Raw genomic sequence first — 11,107 nt, 5'->3', positions numbered from 1 at the left:
CAGACTACAACACTCGGACGGACGACCAATTCTAAACACTTGGAACGCCACGCATTTAAAATTTTTATTTCAGTTAAATTATTCTTAAAAGTTGTATTTTCATTTTCAACGATTAATTCAATGACAGGACGTCCGCCTTCTCTTACGACTAGTCTCAATAAACACGAGGAAAGCACAAGTTGATGAACGGAGAGTTCCCTCGGGAACCACTGTCAACTTGGCCGGACGGTGAACGGAGAGTTCTTTTCGAAGAGCTACTGCCGTCCGAACCTTCAAAAAGTCCAAGTTGATGAACGGAGAGTTCCCCCGAGAACCACTCTCAACTTGGACAAACTGTAAATGGAGCAAGAAGCGAAAATAAATATAACAACGTGAAAATAAAAACAACCGGATGAACGAAAAGGTAATGTATTCATTAGCAAAGGCACAAAAAAACGCCAGCATTAACAAAAGGACGACCTGGCCAACATTTTGACAATCCAAAATGTTGGACGGGCGGCCTCAAGAATACATAAAAAAATCTGAACAAAAAATCCTAAAAGCAAAAAGCAAAAGGCGATCAATTATCGCCGTCATCCGCCTCTTCATCGTCATCTTCGACCTCCACCGCCTCGTTAGCTCCCGCGGCACCAGAGGGCCCTTCAGCCTCCAGCCCCGCGTTATCAGCCATGGTGTTAAGATCGACCAAGACGCCATCAAAGACGTCTTTCTCAATGTCAAAACCCAAGGCAAAGGGCTCGTGTATACCGGCAAGGACAGACGCCTGACGAAGGGCTTTGTTAAAACCCTCCTCGTGCTAAAAAACGATACCCGCCTCTAATTCAGATATCTTCTCCCTTGCCTTCGCGAGATCATCGGTCAGAGCTTGGTTTGACTTGAGGAGCCCGACCTCAAAGCTTCTTTGACAAGCGACCTTCGCCTTTAGTTGGCTGCACTCCTCCAAGAGCCGTTCATGATCGTCCCGGGCGACGGCCAGGCGGTCGCTTGCATCAGCTGACTCCCTCTTGGCCTTCTCTAGGTCGGCCTCTAGCAGCTCGATCCTTCTATCATAATCATCGTGGGTTAGGATCAACTGCTCCATGGCCGACTGGAGGGAGGCCGAATTCTTCTTCTCGGCCAAGAGTTCGGCGCGGACGTCATCCACCCTCCGGCGGTCGGCAAACTCTTTCAAATACCAGGCGAGGGAGGCCGCCCGGGTGGACATTTCCAATATGGCGTTGGTTAGCTCCGCCTCAGAGAGCGGCTCGATCAAAGCTCGCTAAGAGGAGCTCATATGGAATTTTGTCCGGTCACACATGTTGAATGCCGGACTAAATATCCCGCCTGATAGTGGCGCTGAGGGGACTTTCTCTTTGCCCTTGCGAGCTTTCTTCGACGCCGACCGAGACGACGAAGCTTCCTTATCTTTGTGACCCTCGCGTACATGGTCTTTCCTTTTTCGCACCAAGGGGGCAGTAGAGACGGTGGCCGCCTCAGAAGACGGATCCATAAACACGGCCGCAAGGCTCGGGACGGGATCTACAACGGGCGCCCGACTTGCAGGAACAGATCCCCTGGTCGCTTCGAGGAGGGCCGATTGTGGTGGTGCCACGGGTATCGGGGGCAGCCGGCCAATTGAAGAGGATCACCTCACGAGAGTTGGGCGAGGAGCGTTCGGTGCCCCCTTTGCCCGGGATGAGGACGAACTGGCCCCGGCTCGCTTCTTGGAGGCCATGAAGTTGGATTGGCGGGGTGCAGGAGCCGTCATGAGATCTGGAGAAAACAAGAAAACTCAGAAACGTTAAGGTCGACATACTAGAGAAAAATGAATTCAACGTAGTAATACCATACCGAACGCCTTTCGTTCACAATCCTCATGACGAAGGCATTCGACCAAGTGACGGGCGGAAATTCAGCGGGGGAGGGCGTTAATGGTGCGCACGGCCTCTAAGTCGGCCGGACCCAACACTCCCACGAGGAACGCTTTTATTTTTCGGGGTTCCCTCGTCCAGTAAAAAGGGAACAAGGGATTCCCCGTGGAGTCATGGAACTCATGATGACCGGAATCATCAATGATGATCTTGAACGGAAGTTAGAGACACCCAACCGCCTTGAGAGGGCGGACGAACCTCGAAGTAGTGGAAGAAGACGGGGATTGTCGGAGTCACTCCCACGGTAAGGCACATTGCTAAAAATGTTTGCACGACCGCCCAGGAGTTGGGATGCAATTGTGCCGGGGCAACGTTGGCCTCCCGAAGGATGGCCATCTGAAACTCCGTAAAAAGCACACAGACGAAGACTTGAGCAAAAACGTTGGCATAAATATAGAAGAAGTTGTCCGGGCTCGACCTCTTCCCATAGTAAACTCTTTCGTTCCTATACTAATCCCCGCCCGGACCAACCGAGAATACCCCACGTCCCGGACGATGTGAAGACGACCGACCCTCCAAGCGAGTAAGTCACGAGCGTCGTACGCTGAAGCAAATAGATTGGCACCGTAAGGAGCCCAGTCGTCTTTTGTCACCACGGTACCATCACCGTCCGGCTCAAATGGGGAGCCGTCGACGCGAAAACCGCCTTTGAGTAAAAAGATGGGGATCCCGTTGATGATCCGACCATCAGCCCCGCCCTGAGAGCTAGGCTCCCGGACGGTCTCCTCTAGAAACAACGACGACACCGAACTCGGAGAAGCACTGTGCTCACCATCGCCCCTCGTCGAACTCCCCCGGACTCCGCTCGACGACTCAGAAGAAGATTCAATATGGACTGCAGCCATTCATTACCTGAGGGAAAAATAATAACGAGCTTGAATGAAAGCGGAGAAAGTGAAAATGACAACACCCCCTCTCCCTATTTATAGAAAAATTTCGGTAACCGTCGAGCACATCTGCACTGTCGAAGGCTAGCACGATCACCGCTCCAGATGCGAGACCGCTTCAACTTTCGCCACTGCAAACGTGACACGTGTATTTCCCGCCCAAATCCAAATCGAAAAAGTCGAGATCCCAAAGCCCATGAAATCCAGCCCAATACCAGTCCATTGATCCTCGCTACCCCACGGACAGGGCAAACACCAAAGTCCTACGTACACTACGTATATTGGGGATTGGGGGGTTTGTGTACCAGTTGGGACCCGACATCAAACAGACCGGACGTCTGCATAACCATAATGGTCCAACCACGCTACCCTTCTGCTCGCCATCGGGAGGGGTCGGGCGTGATAGGCCGGACGTCCGTATGTCCATGATTACGCAACCTTGCCGCTTGCCATCCGGATAAACAACAACTCATATGAGGTCGGCCGGTCATATCGCCAACTAACCAGATTGCCTATATGGGCCGGGCGGTCGTAAAGTCAAACTTCGGGAGACCGGCCGGCCACATCGCTAATTAACCAGGTTTAAGGTAAGTAGTGGTTAAAAACTATTGTTGAGTAATTGAGAAACATAGCAAATTATATAGTATAAGTAATAACTTTATTAAAAAAAAATCCTTCAACGACTTACCCAATAATTAATAAAAGTTTATGTTACCCTATCTAAATGAACCCTAATATGTCATGTAATGAAACGAGAGTGATTAAATTTTATCATTTAGAAACAATAAAGAAAATATACATAATTTATTATTTTTAATATAAAAACTAAATTTTACTTGTTGTTATTTGGTTAATAAACATACTAAAGAGTATGATCTAACAAGATTCATTAAAATTTTTTCATTCTGAAGCAGTTCAAACTTATATATTGGAAAAATATCTATACATCATTACTAATTTGGACAATTTAGTATTATGGTTATGATTATTAATTATTATGTTATTATATATTGTAGGTGGATTTCCCCCTCTCAGCAAAAAGAGATTCATTTCATACTTGTCGCAACCGGGATTGCGACGAGGAATGACTCACGAGACTCTTTAAAACTAATTAATTATTTGAAAATAAGAGTTTGGAGTCGGCACTATAGTTTATTCTTGAAAACTATGAAAAAACTATAAAAATAAGGCTGGTTCTACGAAACAAGAGATTATGGATCCTGGAGTCGGTTATGCATAGGGAAGGTGTTAGCACCCTACAACGTCTCCCCAAAAATAGTACCTTTAACTAAATGTGCAAAATGATGTGGTTTTCAAAATGTCATTTTCCCCAAAAATAACAATGCAAGACAATTCAAATGAAAGAAAAATATTTTTTTACTTTTTGGAAGCCCGACAATGATTTACCTTCCTCCTACGTATTCTCATTTGAGAAATTAGGGGTATGTAGTTCTTTAGGAAAATATGTTTGGATAATTGTTTAAGAAATTTATTTGGAAAATGATTGAGGAAAATTTTGGATTTTTGGGAGGTGAGCTTGACAAGGATTGACCTTGCTCCTACGTATCTCCACTTTTGATGGAGAATCAAGGATCACGTAGTTCTAGCATAGATTAAATGCATGAAAGTTTGATATATATTTTTAGCTTTTTGGAGATTTTATATTTTTTGGGTATTTTAATATAATATTTAGATTTTGCGTAATGAGCACTAGGCTGATCGCATGAGTACTCATACAAATTTATGTTTCATTTTATTGTTTTGAGTAATAAGTATTAGGCTGATCGCATGAGTACTTACACGACTTTTTGATTTATTTTATTGTTTTGCGTATTGAGTACTAGGCGGATGATGGAACGAGTACTCATACGACTTTTTTGGTTTATTTTATTCTTTTGCGTATTGAGTACTAGATAGATGATGACACAAGTACTCAGACGACTATTTATATTATTATATACTTTTTAAATTTTTATATATTTTTATCATTTTTATTTTTTTAATTATTTTGTTTTAATAAGAGGTGAGTTGAAAGATCTACTAGACACAAATGTAAAAAGCATAAAATAAAATAAATGTGGTAGAAAACAAGATAAATTTACAAACATAAAAAAATTATTAAAATGCATACATAAAGGGAATGAGAAGAATATGTGTACCTTGTTGAGGGTTTGAATAATGGAAAACTTTACTTGTAATAAGTTGTGAGAAGAGGAAGATGGAAGGTGAAGAAGATGACTTTGTAGTAGAAATGTGGTATGAGATTTAATATGTATAGAGGTATTGGGAAATAGTAAAGTATGAGAGAAAAATGAAGTAGAGTTTTGGGATGAAATGAAGAGGTTTTGAGGGAGAAGAGATGAATATTATATAATTTTGTGTATAAAAATAGAGTGAAGAATGAATGAGTATTTATAGAGTTAAGGATGGAGAAAGTGTTAAATAAAATATAATTTTTTTAAAAAATGAGTGGAAAAATAGAAAAAGTTAAGGTGGAAAATAAGTAAAAGAAATAATATAAAAAATTTGGTGGAGAAATTAGATGAAATAAAATATAGTAAATAGTAAAAGTTAATGTGGAAATTAAGTGAAAGAAATAATATAAAAAAATGGATGGAGAAAGTAGGTGAAATAAAATATAGTGAATAGTAAAAGTTAATGTGGAAAATAAGTGAAAGAAATAATATAAAAAATGGGTGGAGAAAGTAGGTGAAATAAAATATAGTAAATAGTAAAAGTTAATGTGGAAAATAAGTGAAAGAAATAATATAAAAAGTTGGTGGAGAAAGTAGGTGAAATAAAATATAGGAAATAGTAAAAGTTAATGTGGAAAATAACTTAAAGAAATAATATAAAAAGTGGGTGAAGAAATTAGGTGAAATAAAATATAGTAAATAGTAAAAGTTAATGTGAAAAATAAGTGAAAGGAATAATATAAAAAAGGTTAAATAAGTTTTTAGTCCCTAAACTATTGGCCGTTTCTGGTTTTCGTCCCTCTTTCAAAATAAGGTACAATTTGGTCCTTATTCTTTTCAAAACTCTAGTTTTAGTCCTCGAAACTTTGGTTTTAGTCCTCGAAAACTAACATCGAAAACTACCACATTTTTAACGGTGTTAGTTTTCGAGGACTAAAACCAAAATTTTGAAAAGAATGAGGACCAAATTGTACCTTATTTTGAAAGAGGGACGCAAACCAGAAACGGCCAATAGTTTACGGACTAAAAACATATTTAACCCATATAAAAAGTTGGTGGAGAAAGTAGGTTAAATAAAATATAGTAAATAGTAAAAGTTAATGTGAAAAATAAGTGAAAAAAATAATATAAAAAGTGGATGAAAAAATAAGGTGAAATAAAATATAATAAAGAAAGGTAAGTGGAAAAATTAGAAAAGTTAGAAAAAAATATTAAATAAAAATAAATATATAAAAAATGTATTAGTAAATGAAAAATGTATGTGATGTGGAAGGTAATGTGGAGGATGATGTGGAAAATGGGTGAGATAAGAAAAAAAAAAGTGGTGAGGAAGTAAAAAAATGTAGGATTATTTTGGGCCATTGGGTTAAGAGTTAAAAATTCAATTTAGGGGTACAAACAGTAAAACAAATAGTACTATTTTTTATTTATTCTTTTTTTTTATTTATTTTTGTGATGAATTTTATTTATCCGGACAAAATTGGATGTTGACAACTGTCCCTCTTTACTTATATTTTACTAGATGATATGAAAATTTAGTATTACATATTATCATAGTAAAAGATAAGTAAAGATAAAAACACTAATTTTGTTCGGATTTCAAAATGAACAAGAAGAAAGGAAACAACAATAAATTTTGAACAAAGTATATAAGATATGAGAGATTGAGGGTGCAAACCTTGTGGAGGGTCGTAACCCTATGGATGAATTTGTTGAGGTGTTGCAACCTCGTGAAGAGTGTACCAACCCTATGGATGAAATGAAGTGAGGTGTCACAACCTCGTGGAGGGTGTCCTAACCCTATGGATGAATTTGTTTAGGTGTTGCAACCTCATGGGGGGGGAGGGGTGTACCAACCTTATGGATGAAGTGAATTGAGGTGTCGTAACCTTGTGGAAGGCGTCCTAACCCTATGGAAGAGTGAAGTGAGGTGTCGTAACCTCGTGGAGGGTGTCCTAACTGTCAGAGCGGCTGTAGCGGAATGATTAGCGTGAATAACAAACCAAGAGGGGGGTGGGTGAATTGGTTTTAGTAATAAAGTGTGCCTTTTTAAATTTCTTCTCAGTTTTACTTACTAAGCATATAATATAAATGAATAACAAGAGTAAGGTTGAGAGAAATTTGCACAAATGATTTTATCTTGGTTCGGATCTTACCAATCTTACATCCAATCGCTTATCTCAAATAAAGATAAACAATTCACTACTCACAAAACAATTACAAATTACAATCACAAAGAAACAATTTGTAAAAGTTTACAAATCACCTCTCTTGTTACCCCAAGAGATGAAAGTCACTTCCCCTATAACCCACAAGGGATGAACACCTCTTGTGAATCTTCACAAAGGATGAACACCTCCTTCGAATGCTTCACGAAGGATGATAGGCTTTTAACTCAGCAACAACAACAACACTCAATCATACTCCTTGTGAAAGTTCTTGCTTTATGCCAACACACCAAGTTCTCAAAGCCACAACACAAAGGTTCAACAAACCCTATAACACTTATCACCGCACATTGTAGATAAGATTTTTCAAAATACACTTATTTCGTATTTTGTATTTTGTATATTAGAATGAGAGTCCCAATCTAAATTTATAGAGATCTCACTTAAGGATACCTTCAAAAATCTGTTGTCAATTAATTAACGTGTGATAATCAATTATCCAATTATCGTAATTAATTATGCATTTAATGAATGCACAACGGTAAAAAAGTTTGCTTAAAAATTCTCATAATTGCTCACTATAATCAATTATGGCAAGTCATAACTGATTACTGATAATCGATTATTATAAATTGATAATCAATTATTTTGAGTATAAAATGAGGTTTTCTGATTTAAAATAAATTTTAACGCAACCTAAGACAAACAATACATAGAATCAAATATAAACCACATCCTATACATAAATCTACTAAATTATAAAAACTTCAATATAAAAACAAGTCTTCATGAAGATCTTCCTGCAATAAGAGCACTTGAGACTTGACTTTGATACATCATCAAAATTTTTGCTCTTTAGCTTTATGCTAACACATGAATGAATTTGGTGAGGTGTCACAACCTCGTGGAGGGTGTCCTAACCTCATGGATGAAGTGATCGTGGAGGGCGTCCTAACCCTATGGAATAGTGAAGTGAGGTGTCGTAACCTCGTGAAGGGTGTCCTAACCCTATGGATGAAGTGAAGTGAGGTGTCGCAATCTCGTGGAGGGTGTCCTAACCCTATGGAAGAGTGAAGTGAGGTATCATAACCTCGTGGAGGGTGTCCTAACCTTATGGATGAAGTGAAGTGAGGTGACAACCTCATGGAGGGTGTCATAACCCTTATGGATGAAGTGATTGAGGATGAAAGAAATAAGTTTAATTATTCGGTTCGACCATTTCCTAGCATAGGGTTGAGATACCAATGACAGAAAAATAAAATTGGGCTCAACCATTGCACAATAGAGGGTCAATATCCCAGAAAACGATCATTGCATAAAAGAGGATCAAGATTCCAATGACAAAAATTTTAAATTGGGCTCGACCAATGCTTTGCAGAGGGTCGAGACACCAATGATAGAAATATAAAATTGCTTGATCATTTTTGATTTGGAAACTTTTTAAATTTGGTGAATTTTGTTTGAATGTTTTTATTTGAAAAAGAAATTAGTGACAATTTCATTGAAATGGCTTGATCAGAAATATGAGAAACAAGGTTTTAAAACCTTGGCATAGTGTTGAAGCTATGACTTTAAAGCGATAAACAAGGTGTTGGAACTTTGTACAAGGATAAGGGTATTGAAACCCCGATATGTAAGAGAGACATGATTGATGTAAATTTTGAAATTGAAGGATAAACTTTGTTGTATGTTGATTGTTGTTTTATTGTCTTTTTGAAGGAAGAAGATATGATAAACATTCATGAAAAACAAGTTCACAGTTTATGAAGATATGTACATGATTTTGGTTTTTGATTTTTGTACATGATGCAAGACTATAAAACTATTTGACATTTTTTGGCTGAGTCAATTTGTTTTCTTTGAAATCATCAATTTATGAAGATTTAGATTCTCTTTTTTTTCATTTCTTTTATTTTTATTTTTTACAATGGATGTCACGAGATCTCGGAAAGATCATTTGGCGCCCATTGTGGGGCTTAAGTAAAACTTTATCCTATCTCCATATATGAAATATGTTGCCTTTCTCTCTCTCGACGCTATCCATGCTAGGTGCTGATTTGTAAAAACAAGCGATGCTCACAAGCATGAAACTCACTAACATGAGAAGCTTTTCGGTGGTCCTAAACATCATCCTTGATCTCAATGATGTCGACGTCATCGGGATGTGGATGCCATCATCTCAACATTGCCCCTCACAAGTAACATGTTCTTGCTTTGTATACTTGCTAACGATATAGGTATGGAGGACCAAGACTCAAAATCATCGCAGCACATGAAAATGCTCTTCTCAGGCACATCGACAAGCTCGGGTCCAGGATTGAAAGGGCAACAATGAAAGCAATTGTCATCATCATTTGCGAAAAGTGAAAAAATGACTTATTGAAAACCATCCCTATGTCGCAACAGTTGTCGCTACCTAGAGAACGATTTCCTTAGGGTTGAGTTTGGTGACTAGAACAACGACGATGTCAAATTCAATAATGATGTCACCACCTGAGGTCAAACTCAGTTCTCCCACGAGATGGAATACAACCTGTTGGTGACTCTCAAATATAACAACGAATAGCACAAGCAATACAATATTGAGCTTGAGGTCATGCGCGCTCAATGACAGGCGAACATCACGAACATCAAGGACTTCAACAAAGGTTGATCGACCTAGAGAGTGAGAGATCATCTCCCCAACCTCAGGCAAACTACCATGAAAATACCCTTGCAATCCCCATATGGAGCACATCCTACCATCTCAATGAAGTTCACGTGGGAGCTTAAACCCCTCTCCTTAATGCCAGACTCAAAGAGACTAGAGTAGGTCAACCTGACATACAACATAAGAAATTGACCGATGCTCCCACCACTCCAAGTGAGAGCAAGGCATACACATACATCACAACTTACTCCAAGATGTAGAATTAGTGAAGTCTTATAATTTCATATAACACCTTGAGAAAAGGATAAATTAGCAAGAGCTGGGTGAGTGGGAGTCAATTTCCTCGACACAAATCTTAAAGAGCTTGGAGCAAATCAACCCGACACATGACTGGTGGTAAGATCCTAGCGATAGTTTGAAAGTTTTGTTGGTCGGAATCGAATTCATTACTGCTCAGAGAGATATCACCTTAAATATATAATAATAACATAATCATAACAATAATAACAGAGTGTGGAGATTAATAATAATATGTAAAATTGTTCTAATAAATATAGTTTTGAAAGGGTAAAAAGAATTAATAAAAGCATATTCTTATCGAATAGAAATACTACTTAAACTAAACTAAATATGGTAGATTTTTATAATTTATTAGAAAACCCATATGCTAATATTGTAATCTTATTATTAATGAGTGGGTCTCTAATTAGTATCTATTGATGTTTTTATCTATCATTCATTTCGAATTATTGACATTTGTTTGTAGAAGTTGTCTTTGGTCCCGCATTCAACAACAATTCAGTAGCCGCCAGTAGCTTTCACTTTTTATGCCATCGCTCACATAGTTAGATTTGCGTCATTTTTTGTCCTACCTATATTTTTACTTATAACGACAACTACATAAAAATAATTTTAATTTAAACTAACTATATTATGTCCAGATGTTTTAATTTCTAAAGATAATACCAAAATTCAGTATAAAATCATTGATCGAACATATAAGTTATTTCAAATATCCTAAATTAAAAAATTAATTTTAAACCTTAAACACACCTTTTAAACAAAACTTGCATTTATCACACTTTTTATAGGCGGAACGAAAGTTGGTCAACATGTGAGTATAAGAGTTTCCTAACATGCACGGTGTTGTTTTATGTTTCTCTTCTTCAAGGGTTATATCATATCAATGTCAATAATTAATAATCGTAGTGTAACTGTTGGAGTAGCTGGTCACAAGTTGATTTTGGAGAGTAGACTGAGTCCTTTATCTTTAATCACTCAATTTTATTTTTTTTAT

Source organism: Vigna umbellata, chromosome 2 (genome assembly GCF_029865625.1).
Source record: "Vigna umbellata cultivar VRB3 chromosome 2, Vumbellata_1.0, whole genome shotgun sequence".
Classification (NCBI taxonomy): Eukaryota; Viridiplantae; Streptophyta; class Magnoliopsida; order Fabales; family Fabaceae; genus Vigna; species Vigna umbellata.
Note: the sequence above shows the minus strand (reverse complement) of the source record.